Source organism: Echinops telfairi, unplaced genomic scaffold (genome assembly GCF_000313985.2).
Source record: "Echinops telfairi isolate 266 unplaced genomic scaffold, ASM31398v2 ScPeMD7_1;HRSCAF=3_0, whole genome shotgun sequence".
Classification (NCBI taxonomy): Eukaryota; Metazoa; Chordata; class Mammalia; order Afrosoricida; family Tenrecidae; genus Echinops; species Echinops telfairi.
The window spans coordinates 35,394,844-35,407,123 of NW_022103896.1; the positions used below are offsets into that span (position 1 = coordinate 35,394,844).

The following is a 12,280-nucleotide window of genomic DNA, read 5'->3' on the forward strand; positions in this document are numbered from 1 at the left end:
CAGACGCATTGCTGTCAAGTCCACTGTGACTCATAAAACCCTATAGGGCAGGCATAAGTGGTCATCTCAAACTGCTGACTTGCAGTTAGCAGCCCAATAAGTTAACACAGGTACTCAGAGCCACAAACGAGCACATCTACAAAGCCTGTAAAATTATGTGTAGTAATGGGAAAAGAGGAGTCACAGTTGTGACGTTCATTTGTGACTTTGAGAATGAACTTTAGTCTCTGATCTGAGTGTTCTGCACCTGTAAATAAAGGAATTAGAACAACTGCATTTCTCTGATATCCTTTGAAAGTCTAAAACCATACCATTCTAAACAAAAGTGTGAGCTAAATGAAACAGTGAAGCAATCTTTTTAATTCAGTTTGGAAAGCAAAAAGCTTTAGAATGAAGATACTAAAGAAGGCGTTTTGCTTTGGGGTTCATATAATAACAACAGCAATTATCTCCCTAATTTGACTATCTCTCAGACAATTGGTGGATGTAATGTAAATCATTTCTGTACCTTGTTTGAACGTAATGACACTCGACCTCCACAGCGAGCACAGAACTTGGTTTGGCAATATGAACAGTTATGGCCACAGCCATCAGCAAACTTTGTTTTGTGGCAGATACCACAGGTTGGGGCATCCCCCTTCTGCTCTTGCTGCTGCTGGGATTCTTCTCCCATCTTCTTGACCTGCTCCTTATACATTTCGAACTGCTGGTGCAGTTTTCTGCAGAGAAAAACAGAGTTTTAAAATTGGTTTCCTGGGGGATCTCAGAAAAAGAGTCATCACCACAAACCACAGCTGCAGACAAGAATTCCAAACAATTCATAGGGTAAGAACAAAATACTAAAAATGTAGCTTGCTAATTATAGAAGAGCATCTTACAGTCCATCGTATCATAAAGTGCTGTGACTACTCTGTCTTCTCACACGAATGTCCACTTAAGAGCCAATGAGCATGTTTATGAAGATACTTGCATATAATTTTTAAATCTCTATCAATTATAACATACATTCAATCACAGGCTCTAAGATACTTACAATGTTACTTTTCAACAGTTTAGCTCCTGAAACACCCACTGCCATTGAGTGATGCAAATTCATATAGACAGCCTCCTACTTCTACCTCGAAGCAGCTGGTGGGTTTGAACCACCAACCTTGGAACCTTGTGGTTAGCAGCCCAACGTTTATCTAACAGTAACACCAGGGCTCTGGCTTCTGAAATGGAGCTGATTTGTCTTACCCTCACTGCCATTAAGTCAATTCCGAATCACAGCGACCCCATAGGGCAGGATGGAAAGAACTGCCCCTTTGAGTTTCTGAGACTGTAAACTCTTTTAAGGAGTAGAAAGCCTCATCTTTCCCAGTGGTTTTGAACTGCTGATCTTGTGATTGGCAGCCCAATACATAACCCACTACATGAACAGGGCTCCTTCTCACGTACACAGTGAAACCCAAACATGAAATCATTTAGACCGAGTCTCTAGGAGTAATCTGCAGGATCCAGAGGGGGGAACACTGGATGAGTGCTCGCAGTAATTGTTCACCTCTGTTCAGCAGTCTGGACATTTGTCGATAATCGAAACATTGTGAAATATTAGGAGATGACCAAGTGAGGTTATGCAAGTGAATCAAAGTTTCATTTTATGACGGTTTTTTCAAGTACCTAGGAACAGGTACTATTTACCTATAAAAAATAGTTGTTTACTTTTTACTTACATTGCCTTTTTAGAGAAAACTCAAGAATGCTTAAAAATAATAACTTGTCCTGCTTAAGAGTGAAAAAGCTCAAATCTTAAACATAAATGATGAGTAACTTGCGAAAGCTTAACTTTTCCTGACTTCACCAGATATTGAGTTATAAGGCAACCTAGTCATCTCAATGCAGACTACCGACCACAGAAGGGAGAGAAGCGATATCATAATAGACCCCACAGCCAGGATCATCATTAAAAGGAAAGAAAAGCTCAAAATCCACTGCCACTGAGTTAATTCCACACACAGCGACCCTACAGATCAGGATAGAGTGGCCCCTGTGACTTTCTACAGTTTCCATGGGAAATAAGCCATTTCCCTGAAAAAGAGAAAAATAGACACTACTACATGTCACTCAAACAGCATGGATTCTGTATCTATGGAAATTTCATTTTTAGCTTAAAAATGCTCCAAAAATAAAAACTCCAGTTCTGAATAGTTTTATTAGTGAAATCTACCAAATATTTAAAGAAACAAAAATACCAACCCTATATGACCTCTTCCAGGAAAGAAAAGAAGGAACATTTATCAATTAAATTCATAAGCTCACATTATTTTGATACCTAAATGATTGTACATATACTAAGATGTTACAAGAAATGTATAAACTAATATTCCTAAAGCACAAATGCAAAACTTCTCAGCCCAACATTAGCCAATATATGTATATTTTCATATTTGTCATATTTATCTTGGGAATTCAAGCTTGCTTCTACATTCTAATACTCAGTAGTGTAATGCACCTTATTAACAGACTAAAGGGAAAGGGAATCAAACCAGTCTGACAGGCTCGCTCAAAATAAGTGGAGAATAAGTAATGAAACTGCTTAGCAAACAAGGAATAGACAGAAACTCTGTAAGCTGATAAGGGCATCCACAGAAAAACTGCAACTAATGATTTCCCCTCATATCAGAAAAGGAGAACAACGTCTCTTCTATGTTTAATTAACATCAAACTTGAAATCGACCTAGTGTATTAAAGCAAGAAAACAAGAAATGAAAAACATATGGACTGGAAAGGAAAATATAAACTCTATATATGTGTGCACATGTGTGTGTGTACACATACAGATGGTCACTGTGTATGTATAAACCCCAGAGAAACCTCCTAGAACAAATAAGTGTATTTAGGATTTTTGAAAAAAACCTCCTAGAACAAATAAGTGTATTTAGCAAAGTCCTAGGATATTAAATCAGTATTTCATTTAAAAAATCAAATCTATTTCTATATATACTAGCAATAAACAATTTGAAATATTTTTTTAAAAAGTCTACAATAGCCAAAAGAGATGGGGTAGGGTACAAGGGATAAGAGGAATAGGATGAGAAGAGGAAAAGAAAAGAAGTAAAGGAAACAGGTATAAATCTGACAAAATTTGTGCTGACTTTTTATGGTGAGAACTATCTAAAGAATAGGAGATACAATAAGGCTTCAAAAACTTTAGGAGGAAAATCCACTATCTTTTAATTCCATTCTCTACAGACTTCAAATACATATATAAAAAGTCCCTTCATATATACATATACTATATGCATTGATGGAGAAAAAAATCAGTATTGTCAATGTCTCAGTTGTCTCCTCCAAGTTATCTACTGATCAGCACCATCCCAATCAAGTTTCAGCTTTTTTTTTTTTTTGGGGGGGGGGGGCCGGATAGAAATTAGGTGGCTCTAAAATTTGTACAGAAAATCAAAACACAAGACATAACATATCTTGAAAAAGAAGTTGAAGGACTCACACAACCTAATTTCCAGATTTATTACAAAAGCTACAGTATCAAGTAAATGTCATACTAGCAAAGGATACACAATGTCATAGTACAGAACAGAGAATCCAGAAACCATCCAGCATTGTGAAGGTCATTATTGGATGGTAATTGTTTTACACAAGTGTCAAGAGAATTCAGTTAAGAACAGTCTCATAAGTGATGGGAAATTTGCATTTTAAAAAGGTTTCTGAAAATCTGTGTGAAAATATATGAATGAACCTCAATTCAAATCTCACATCTTATACAAATAAAAACTCAAATGGATCATACCTAAATATAATAATTAAACCTACATAACTTTCAGATGAAAACAATGAAGAAAAATGTTATGACCTTGAGTTAGACAAATCATAAAGCAAAGTAGTTTTCCTTCAGGAAGACAGGAAAAGCATTACAGTGAACCACACTTATGCAGACTGTTTTGTTTTGTCTTTATTCACACACCTCTGCAAGTTAATATACAATGTTTCTAATTCCCAAAGACAAATAAAAAACAGATTCAAATAAAATAAAAAATACTGATAAGAGGAAATAATCATGAACACTTAGTTTTTAATGAGGTAGCTGAGTTATGTCACAACTACTGTAACAGCATAGGAATCAGAACCGAACCCTATAATAAATCAATGAACATAGCTAGATGCCAGTAAGATACTATTTATAAACACTGAAATTTTAATTATGTATCAATCACAAAATACTCTTCCAAAATTCTGTTCACCTATTTTTAAAAGGTAGAAACCATTCTTAATTCACCAGTTATAAAAAAGAGAGTAGGTCAGGTTAAACCATAGGCCATAGTTTACATGTTGCTATAAAACAGTTTCATTAACAACATTTTGGAAATGGCAAAATCATAAGGAAGGCAATCAGATCAGTGTTTATCAGGGGCTGGAGTACAGTGAGCTTGACCACAAATGGGCACAGGAACTTTTTGTATCAGAAAAATATTGTATGCCCTGATTGGGATGGGAGATACAGGACTATATATGGTTGTCAAAACTCACTTAGGTGTGAATTTTAAAAGAGTGAATTTTACTGAAACTAAGTTATGGCTCACAAGACTTGACTTTAAAAAGAAGTGCCAGAGTGCCAATCTAAAGTCAGTAGGTACATAAATCAAAACTATAGTTATCTTTATAGTTCTTAATCACAAAAGCACACCTCCTTTTTCGCACCTGGGATTAATGGATTTTAAAGATCTATGCCAAAATTAACTTTTTCTGTAACCTCAATAACATATTGTTTTTCTCAAAAGATCTCCCATCAGGTTTAAGTGTAATGTGTTCCATTAAAATCTTTGTTTTTTAAATATGCTCTTCTGTTTGCTTAGAATGAAATGCTGCACATCCCTCCTTTTTATAAACCTCGGGTGGGGGTCAGGGGCGGGGAGCGAATTGCTATCCAGTAGTCTCCTACTTATAGCGACTCTATAGAATATAGAAGAACTTCCCCTTTGAGTTTCCAAAGCTGGTCATCTTTATAGGAGCAGGAAGCCTCTGATTTCACCCAGCAAGTGACGGGTGGAGTCTCACTACTAACCTTGTGGTTAATAGTCCAACTCATAATCACTATGCCACCACAGATCCATGCTTGATTTCTATTTTGATTGACATCTTTTCTTTTTTCTTCTCCAATTTGAGTTGACATCCACTAGTATATTGTTGTGATTAAACCCTAAATAGAGAATTATAGCTAGCGTGCATGCATAAGGTAGTACCAAAAAACTAAACCCATTACGATAGAGTCACTTACAACTCATAGCAACCCTACAAAGGGTTTCCAAGCCTGTCAATCACTATGGGAGTAGATGTTGTTGTTGTTGTTGTTGTTGTTAGGTGTAGTCCAGTCAGTTATACCTATAGTGACCCTATGCACAACAGAGCAAAACACTGCTTGGTCCTGCAACATGCTCACAATTGTTCTTATGCTTGAGTCCACTGTTGCAGCCGCTGTGTTGATATAGCTTGTTGAGGGTCTTCCTCTTTTTCACTGCCCCTCTACTTTACCAAATACGAGGTCCTTCTCCAGGGACTGGTCTCTCCTGGCAACATGTCCAAAGTGCGTTAAGAGGAAGCTCTTGACTGTAAGAACTTCTGGTCATACTTCTTTCAAGACAGATTTGTCTGTCTTTTTGGTAGTCCATATTGCTTTCAATATAATTACCAGCACCACAATTCAAATTCATTGATACTTCTTCAGTCAGTCTTCCTTATTCAATGTCCAACTTTCACATGCATAAGAGGCCACTGAAAATATCCTGATGTGGATCAGGCACACCTTAGTCCTTAAAGTAACCTCCTTGCTTTTCAACACTCTAAATAGGTCTTATGCAGAAGATTTAGCCAATGCAACTTGTCTCAATGTCTGGACTGCTGTTTCCATAAGCACAGATTTGGATCCAAGCAAGACGTAACCCTTGACAATAACAATCTTTTCTTCATTTATCATGATGTCACCTATAGGTCCAGTTGTGAGGACTTAAGATTTTCTTCACATCGAGTTGTGATGCACACTGGAAGGCTTCCATCCTTGGTCTTCATCAGCAAGTGCTTCAAGTCATCCTCATTTTCAGCAAGCATGGTTGTGTTATCTGCATATCAAAGATTGTTAATAAACCTTCCTCCAATCCTGATACCACATTCTTTCTCATACTATGAAGCTTCCTTGGAATAGACAGACCCATCTTTCTCTGGTAGAGCGGCTAGGGTATCTGAATCACCAACACTGTGATTAAAATCCAACACTTACTCAATGGCACCACTAGGACTCCTTATCAGGTAGATAAGCATCATCATTATTATGATTGTTAATGGTCCTTATTTATAGGGATTTCATCTGACTATAGTCACACAGCTAGTAGGTGGCAAAAACCAGATCCAAATCCAGTGTACAAATTTGTATATACTATAGTTGTTGCATCTAGTTAATACATTTAAGTGAAGCATTCAATAGTTACTATTCTCATTTTTTAAACTATTTTCATTTTCCATCCAATAGACCCAGGTTCAATTCCCAGTAAATGTGATGGTTGATATGTGAAAGTGTATGTTTCTACAGCCAATTAATGCACGGTTATCAGCCTCAGTGGAAGCTTGCATGTTGCTATGATGCTTAACAGGTTTCAGCAGAGCTTCCAGACATACTGGGAAGAAAAAGTAGGCTATTTATTTCCAAAAAAGCAGTCAATGAAAACTATGGTTCACAGAGGTTCCATCCCCAAACAGTTATGGAGACAATGCAAGACCAAGCAGTGTTTCATTCATTGTGCACAGGGTGGTCATAACAACATCAAATATTTCCTGCTTATATGAACCATATTCTATTCATCCATTTCGTTACTTAAAAAAAGGTGGTGCTTTATCATTTTCTATGTACTGTGCCTATAATGACATGTATAAACCTACATAAGGTTTTCTATGGAACATACATGAAGAGTGTACCTACTCAATATCACTAAATCCTTCTAAACTGCTCTCCTAAATGGTTTCCACAAATTAGCACACTGCAAACAAATTAAGGTTCCAGTTTCCTCCTATTCTTGATAATATATGATACTATTCAACTTTTGTTATCTCTGATGGATGCAAAATGACAGTCTTATTTTTAAAGTTCACAATTTTCTGACTTATAAAGAAGAAAAAAACTTTAGGCATGTTGTCAGGAGAGACCAGTCCCTAGAGAAGGACATCATGCTTGCTAAAGGGGAGGGGCAGCAAGGGCATGCCCTCGACAAGATGGACTGACCCAGTGGCTGCAACAGTGGGCTCAAGTATAAGAATAATTGTGAGGATGGTGCTGGACCTTGTGCATCGAGTCACGACCACACAGCACCTAACAACAACAATGAAGTCCATTCAATTATGTCTCTCTCCTAAGTTACTTATTCATATTCTTGACCTAATACATTGCCACTGGATTTCCTATCTTTTTCTCCCTAATTTTCAGGGTGTCCTTGATAAAGTACACAATAATATTTTATAAGCTTAAGTATAGCAAATATCTTTTCCTAGTCTGTCAACTGGTTGTTATCTTGACGTGGTGTCCTTTCTTTCTAAACAGAAATCTTTCATTTCTGATGTAATCGAATGCATGAATTTCCCCATGATGGTTTCTAGTTTCAGCGGCTTTAAAGAATAAAAAACCTTCCTTACCCCTAGTCAGTCACAAAAATATTCCCTAATTTCTTCCCATAGCTTTATAATCTTATCTCTTAGATTTGGGCTTTCAATCAATTGGAAGTTTATTTTTGTGCGAGGCAATGATGCATCTTCATTTGTCTCTATATAAAAGGCCCAAACCCACTGCCATCGGGTGAGCATACCCTCATAAATACCATGGTGATAAACTTTTATGAACGCCAACTGCCACAACCTTCTTCGTGGAGTGCTGGGGGATTCAAGTTGCTGACCTTTCAATTAGGAGCCAAGTGCTGAATTACTGTGCCTCTAGGGCGCATTTCTCCTCCCTATAGATATTGCATTTCTCCAAAACTGTGCATACCACCCGGTTAGTGGTGCAAACCTACCACCCATTCGGAGCGAGAAAGTTCATGCTCTCTGCTCCCATAAAGATAAAGGGGAAGTTCTATTCTGTACTGTAGGGTCACTCTGAGTTGGAAACTCCTAAAGGCAGTGAATTTGTTGTCGTTTCACACCCCCACCCCCACAAATCTATGGTATAATTCGCTCATATGCCAAGTTCCCCTATGTCCATTGGATCTATGGGCATTTACCTTTTGTTGTGTTTCATTGATTTTTGTGTCTGTTCATACTCTAGCACAAAACTATTATAACCAAAGTTCAAATGCAACAAAAGATCCAAAGTATCTTAAATACTAGAATAAACTTGAATATATAATCTCCTGATATAGATCAAAGTTCAGCAAACTTTTTTCTATTAAGAACCAGGCAGAAAATATGTTAGGCTTTGTGGGTCATAGGGTTTCTGTCACAACTATTCACTTGTATTGGTATATAAGAGGAGTCACAAATAAGATGCACATAAAGGAGTGACTATATTCCAATAAAACTTTTTTAAACAAGCAGCAAGCTGGATTTGGCACACAGGTGCCTGATGTAGTTGAGAGAATACTTCTTGGAAAAAATAAAATGTAAAGATAATGGAATTTTTCTAAAAGGTCAGCAGTTCGAACCCACCAGCTGCTCTATGGGAGACAGATGAGGCTGCCTGCTCACATAACTGACAGCCTAAAATACAAGAGGTAAAACCCAACGAAACAGTTCTACTCTGTCCGTTGGGGTTGTTATGAGTCAGAACTCACTTGATGGCATTGAGTGGGAGTTTTTGCTCTCGCAGGAGTGCGGGGCGGGGACATTTTCCACAACCTGCTCCCTCATATTCATAATCATTTTTTAAATTTTAGCACAAATACATACTTAAAAGGCATGCATCAACATACAAATATTACTTTTGTACTTTATTTTATAAAAATATTTAAAATTTTCAATGATCTTCTGTATCAATTTCTCCATCATTACTTAGGGAACTCATTGAACTCCATGCTGCCCAAAGTTCCTAATCTTCACTTTGGCCTGTATTCACTTTCCATCCATGTTTACTGCTGTTCCTGGACATATTAACCCCAGCCGCATAGCTTGTTGCTGTTATTGTTATTTATGCATTCATTTTATATTTTTTCATAATCTCTACAAACTAACCACTTGCATTATTATTTTTTAATGTGATTTTTCAAAGGTTTGCTTGAATCAACTTCCAACACTTACCATAGTAAGTCCAGAGTCAGGGGAATTTCTAGAAATTTCTAAATTTCTCTATCTCCCTTTTTTATAAACACTATTGTATAATCATGATAGGTAACCATAACTCGAATTATTTGACATCCTATTAGGCTATTTTTGTTTCTCCACGCAGTACATTTTACTTCAAATAGAAAAACTGAGGGTGGCTCTGCGTAACAGGAAAGATTGTCAAAGGACTCAAAAAATTAGAAGACTTTCCTTTCATTAGAGGGGTAATTTCCGTTAAAAAGAAAAACAATGATTGACACATTCCACAATGTACAAGTACAGTATTCTGACTTTGTAATTGGCTTTAGTGTTTGATGAGCGAGTCCTCCTTTTCCTGCTCTTCTTTTTGAAAACCCCATTATTTGTAAAACTTCTTTCTTCTATACACTCCTTTACTCCAAACACACTGGAGGTCCTTTTATCCAGGACCTAGTGGGATTTCGATATACATCTAGAACCGTTTTAGAAAAATGGGTGTCTTCACAATGTTGGAGTCTTTCCTCCAACAAACAGGATGAGTCTCTCCATTTACTGCAGATCTTCAAAAACACACATGCAAAAAAACCAAAACAGTAACAAACCTATCTCACTTGATAGGTAATTTTTTTGTAACTCAAATGTTTACAATTCATAGCCAACTGGTCCATGGATGGGTCTGTATTTTAATTTAGTTGTGTTCCTCTGGAACAGTTTATAGTATATGTTATGCATTGAAAAGCATTACTTTGAGAAAGAATCTGTAGGTTACAACAGAGTCAAAGGGCTCCATATAAAAACAGATCAAGGATTTTTACAACATATTCCTAGGTTCTTTTTTTTTTTTTTTTTTTCAGAAAAAAAGAAAAATCCAGTTCTCTAACAATTTCATAAAATGAACCATACTTCACAGTTTTCACTTCCATCATTCATTATTCTCGTTTTACTCAATAGTACTCCCTTAGGAAGGCATTCCTTATCACCCTTGACTACATCAAAATCCCTCCCTTAAATATTTCCAAAGTACCATAGTCGATTGAGCTTTTCACAGCTGTAGCTTTATACCCATTTATCTAATTAGTTAAGAAGTGACTATCTCCGTAATTAGAACATAGATCCATGAGAATTTTTCTGTCTGTTTCTGCTCTCCATTTTAAACCTTATGTGAGGCACAGTGAGAGACTCACTGTGATAAGGGGTGGAGCAAAAATATAACATGAAGTTGAATGAATCCAAATTCTTGTCATTGATAAGAGAGAACAGACATAGACAAACATGTTTCAGTGATAAACAAACTATAATGTGAAGCAAAGTGGAGCATATGCTAAATAAATATATAAGAAAACCTGGTACTGGAATACAAGAAAAAGAGACAATAATCGTGAATGATGTTGGAATGACTTTATAGAATAGGCACTTTTGTTTGCTTTTTAAAATATCATGTACATCTTAGCCTTGAAAGGTTTACAAAATTATGACAGACAGGCAGAAAAGTCTAATATGTTCTATGTGAAAAACAAGAAATAAGATGGAGAACTTGGGCTATTGAAAGAATTTTAATTTGGCATAAGGTGGGCACAGTGAGAGGAGAAGGAAATGGAGCATGAGAAGCCGGAAAGACAGCTTGGGGGAGATGACCTTGAATGTCAAGCTAAGAATTATTTCCTCATATGAATTCATATCCATCCTAGTTTGTAGCATAACAAGTTATAGAAATCAGTAAGGCAGTGTTGTGGAGTACTACAAAACTATTTCAAATAAACCAGATATTTGGCTCACTCTTTTTAGACAAATGATATTTCTCTGAAACTACTATTCCTGTTGCATATGCTCGCACTCTTTCTCTCTCTCTCTGAAAGATTTAATGTCAAAAGCCACATGAAGTTCTTCAATTAATAATAATAACTCCTTATCTTTAAGATATATTTTAATATAATTTTCATCTCTATTTTATGTTGTTACCATAACCAATCACTGAAAGGCAATCAAACTCATAGTCAGTTTCTTTTTTTAAAAAATTTAATGTTTACAAAATAAAGACACAGAATCTTTGGAACTGAAAGAATTATTCCATTCAAAGAGAAAGATAGAGTGAATGTTGATGTTTAATGTGAGATTAGGGTAAAAGGTACGCGTGTGCAGTTGGAGGGAATGCTTCCCCCTCAGGACTCCTGACTTTGAGGGGAAATGTGCTTCATTGCTTTGCTGAAATTTGGTTTTTAAAGAAAAGTATTTAACAAACACAATTCTGGGGGTCAAACGGGGAATAAAGAGAAGCAGCACTTTAAGTCAACACTTCACCAACTGCTTAACCCAAAATAAAGTAGATATGTCTGAGACAACAACATAAGAAAGTGCATTACTGTCTGAGTAAAAGACTAAAGATCCTCGGCTAAAAATAATGATAAACAAATTTCTGATCACAATATTGTATGCATTTTTTACAGTTTGAGTGAGCTGAATTGCACTTAATCTGAAAATTGGTGTCATTTCTCTAAGTCTTGAATATTACATGATGTAACAACACAATTGTTGCTTATCTTGAAAACTAATAATAGCTCTAAATAACTAATACCTAATCTATATAAAAAACAGAAGACTGTTTTAAAGTTGCATGTAAATTGCAAATTCATAGTAAAATGTGTTTGCATGACATCTTGTGCTGATTGCCAAAACTGGCTATTCATCACAACCACCTATAGTTTCTTTCTTTTTAAGAAACAGAAGCCTTGAATTCACCCCAAACCTTATGTATTTAAAACTGTTAAGTTAGGAGCCCAAGAAACAACTAGGTTGGTCTGAGAACCACTAGCCTACAAAACGACATGGCTTGAACATTGCTTCGTGGAACAGCACCCTCGATGGCACCTCCTCCTCGAACCTAAGCGGAGCCCTCTTCTATACCTCTCCTTTCACGCACGTTATTCCACCAATGAAAATATCACTTACCCTTTGTAGCTTCTATACGCTTTTTGTATTTTTTAGTATATGCAAGGCTTACCTTAGATTTCAACAA

General features: G+C 36.3%; 1 protein-coding gene across 17 annotated transcripts in view; it reads right to left on the reverse strand.

Moving 5' to 3' along the window:
* The window catches only part of RIMS2 (regulating synaptic membrane exocytosis 2), a 438,267-nt gene extending 437,700 nt beyond the window's left edge, over positions 1-567 (reverse strand). For all 17 annotated transcript variants that reach the window (XM_045287803.1, XM_045287759.1, XM_045287752.1 and 14 more), the window contains exon 1: positions 509-567. The gene's annotated coding sequence lies outside the window, so the exon portion shown is untranslated. The remainder of the gene's footprint in view (positions 1-508) is intronic.
* Positions 568-12,280: the final 11,713 nt, after the last annotated feature.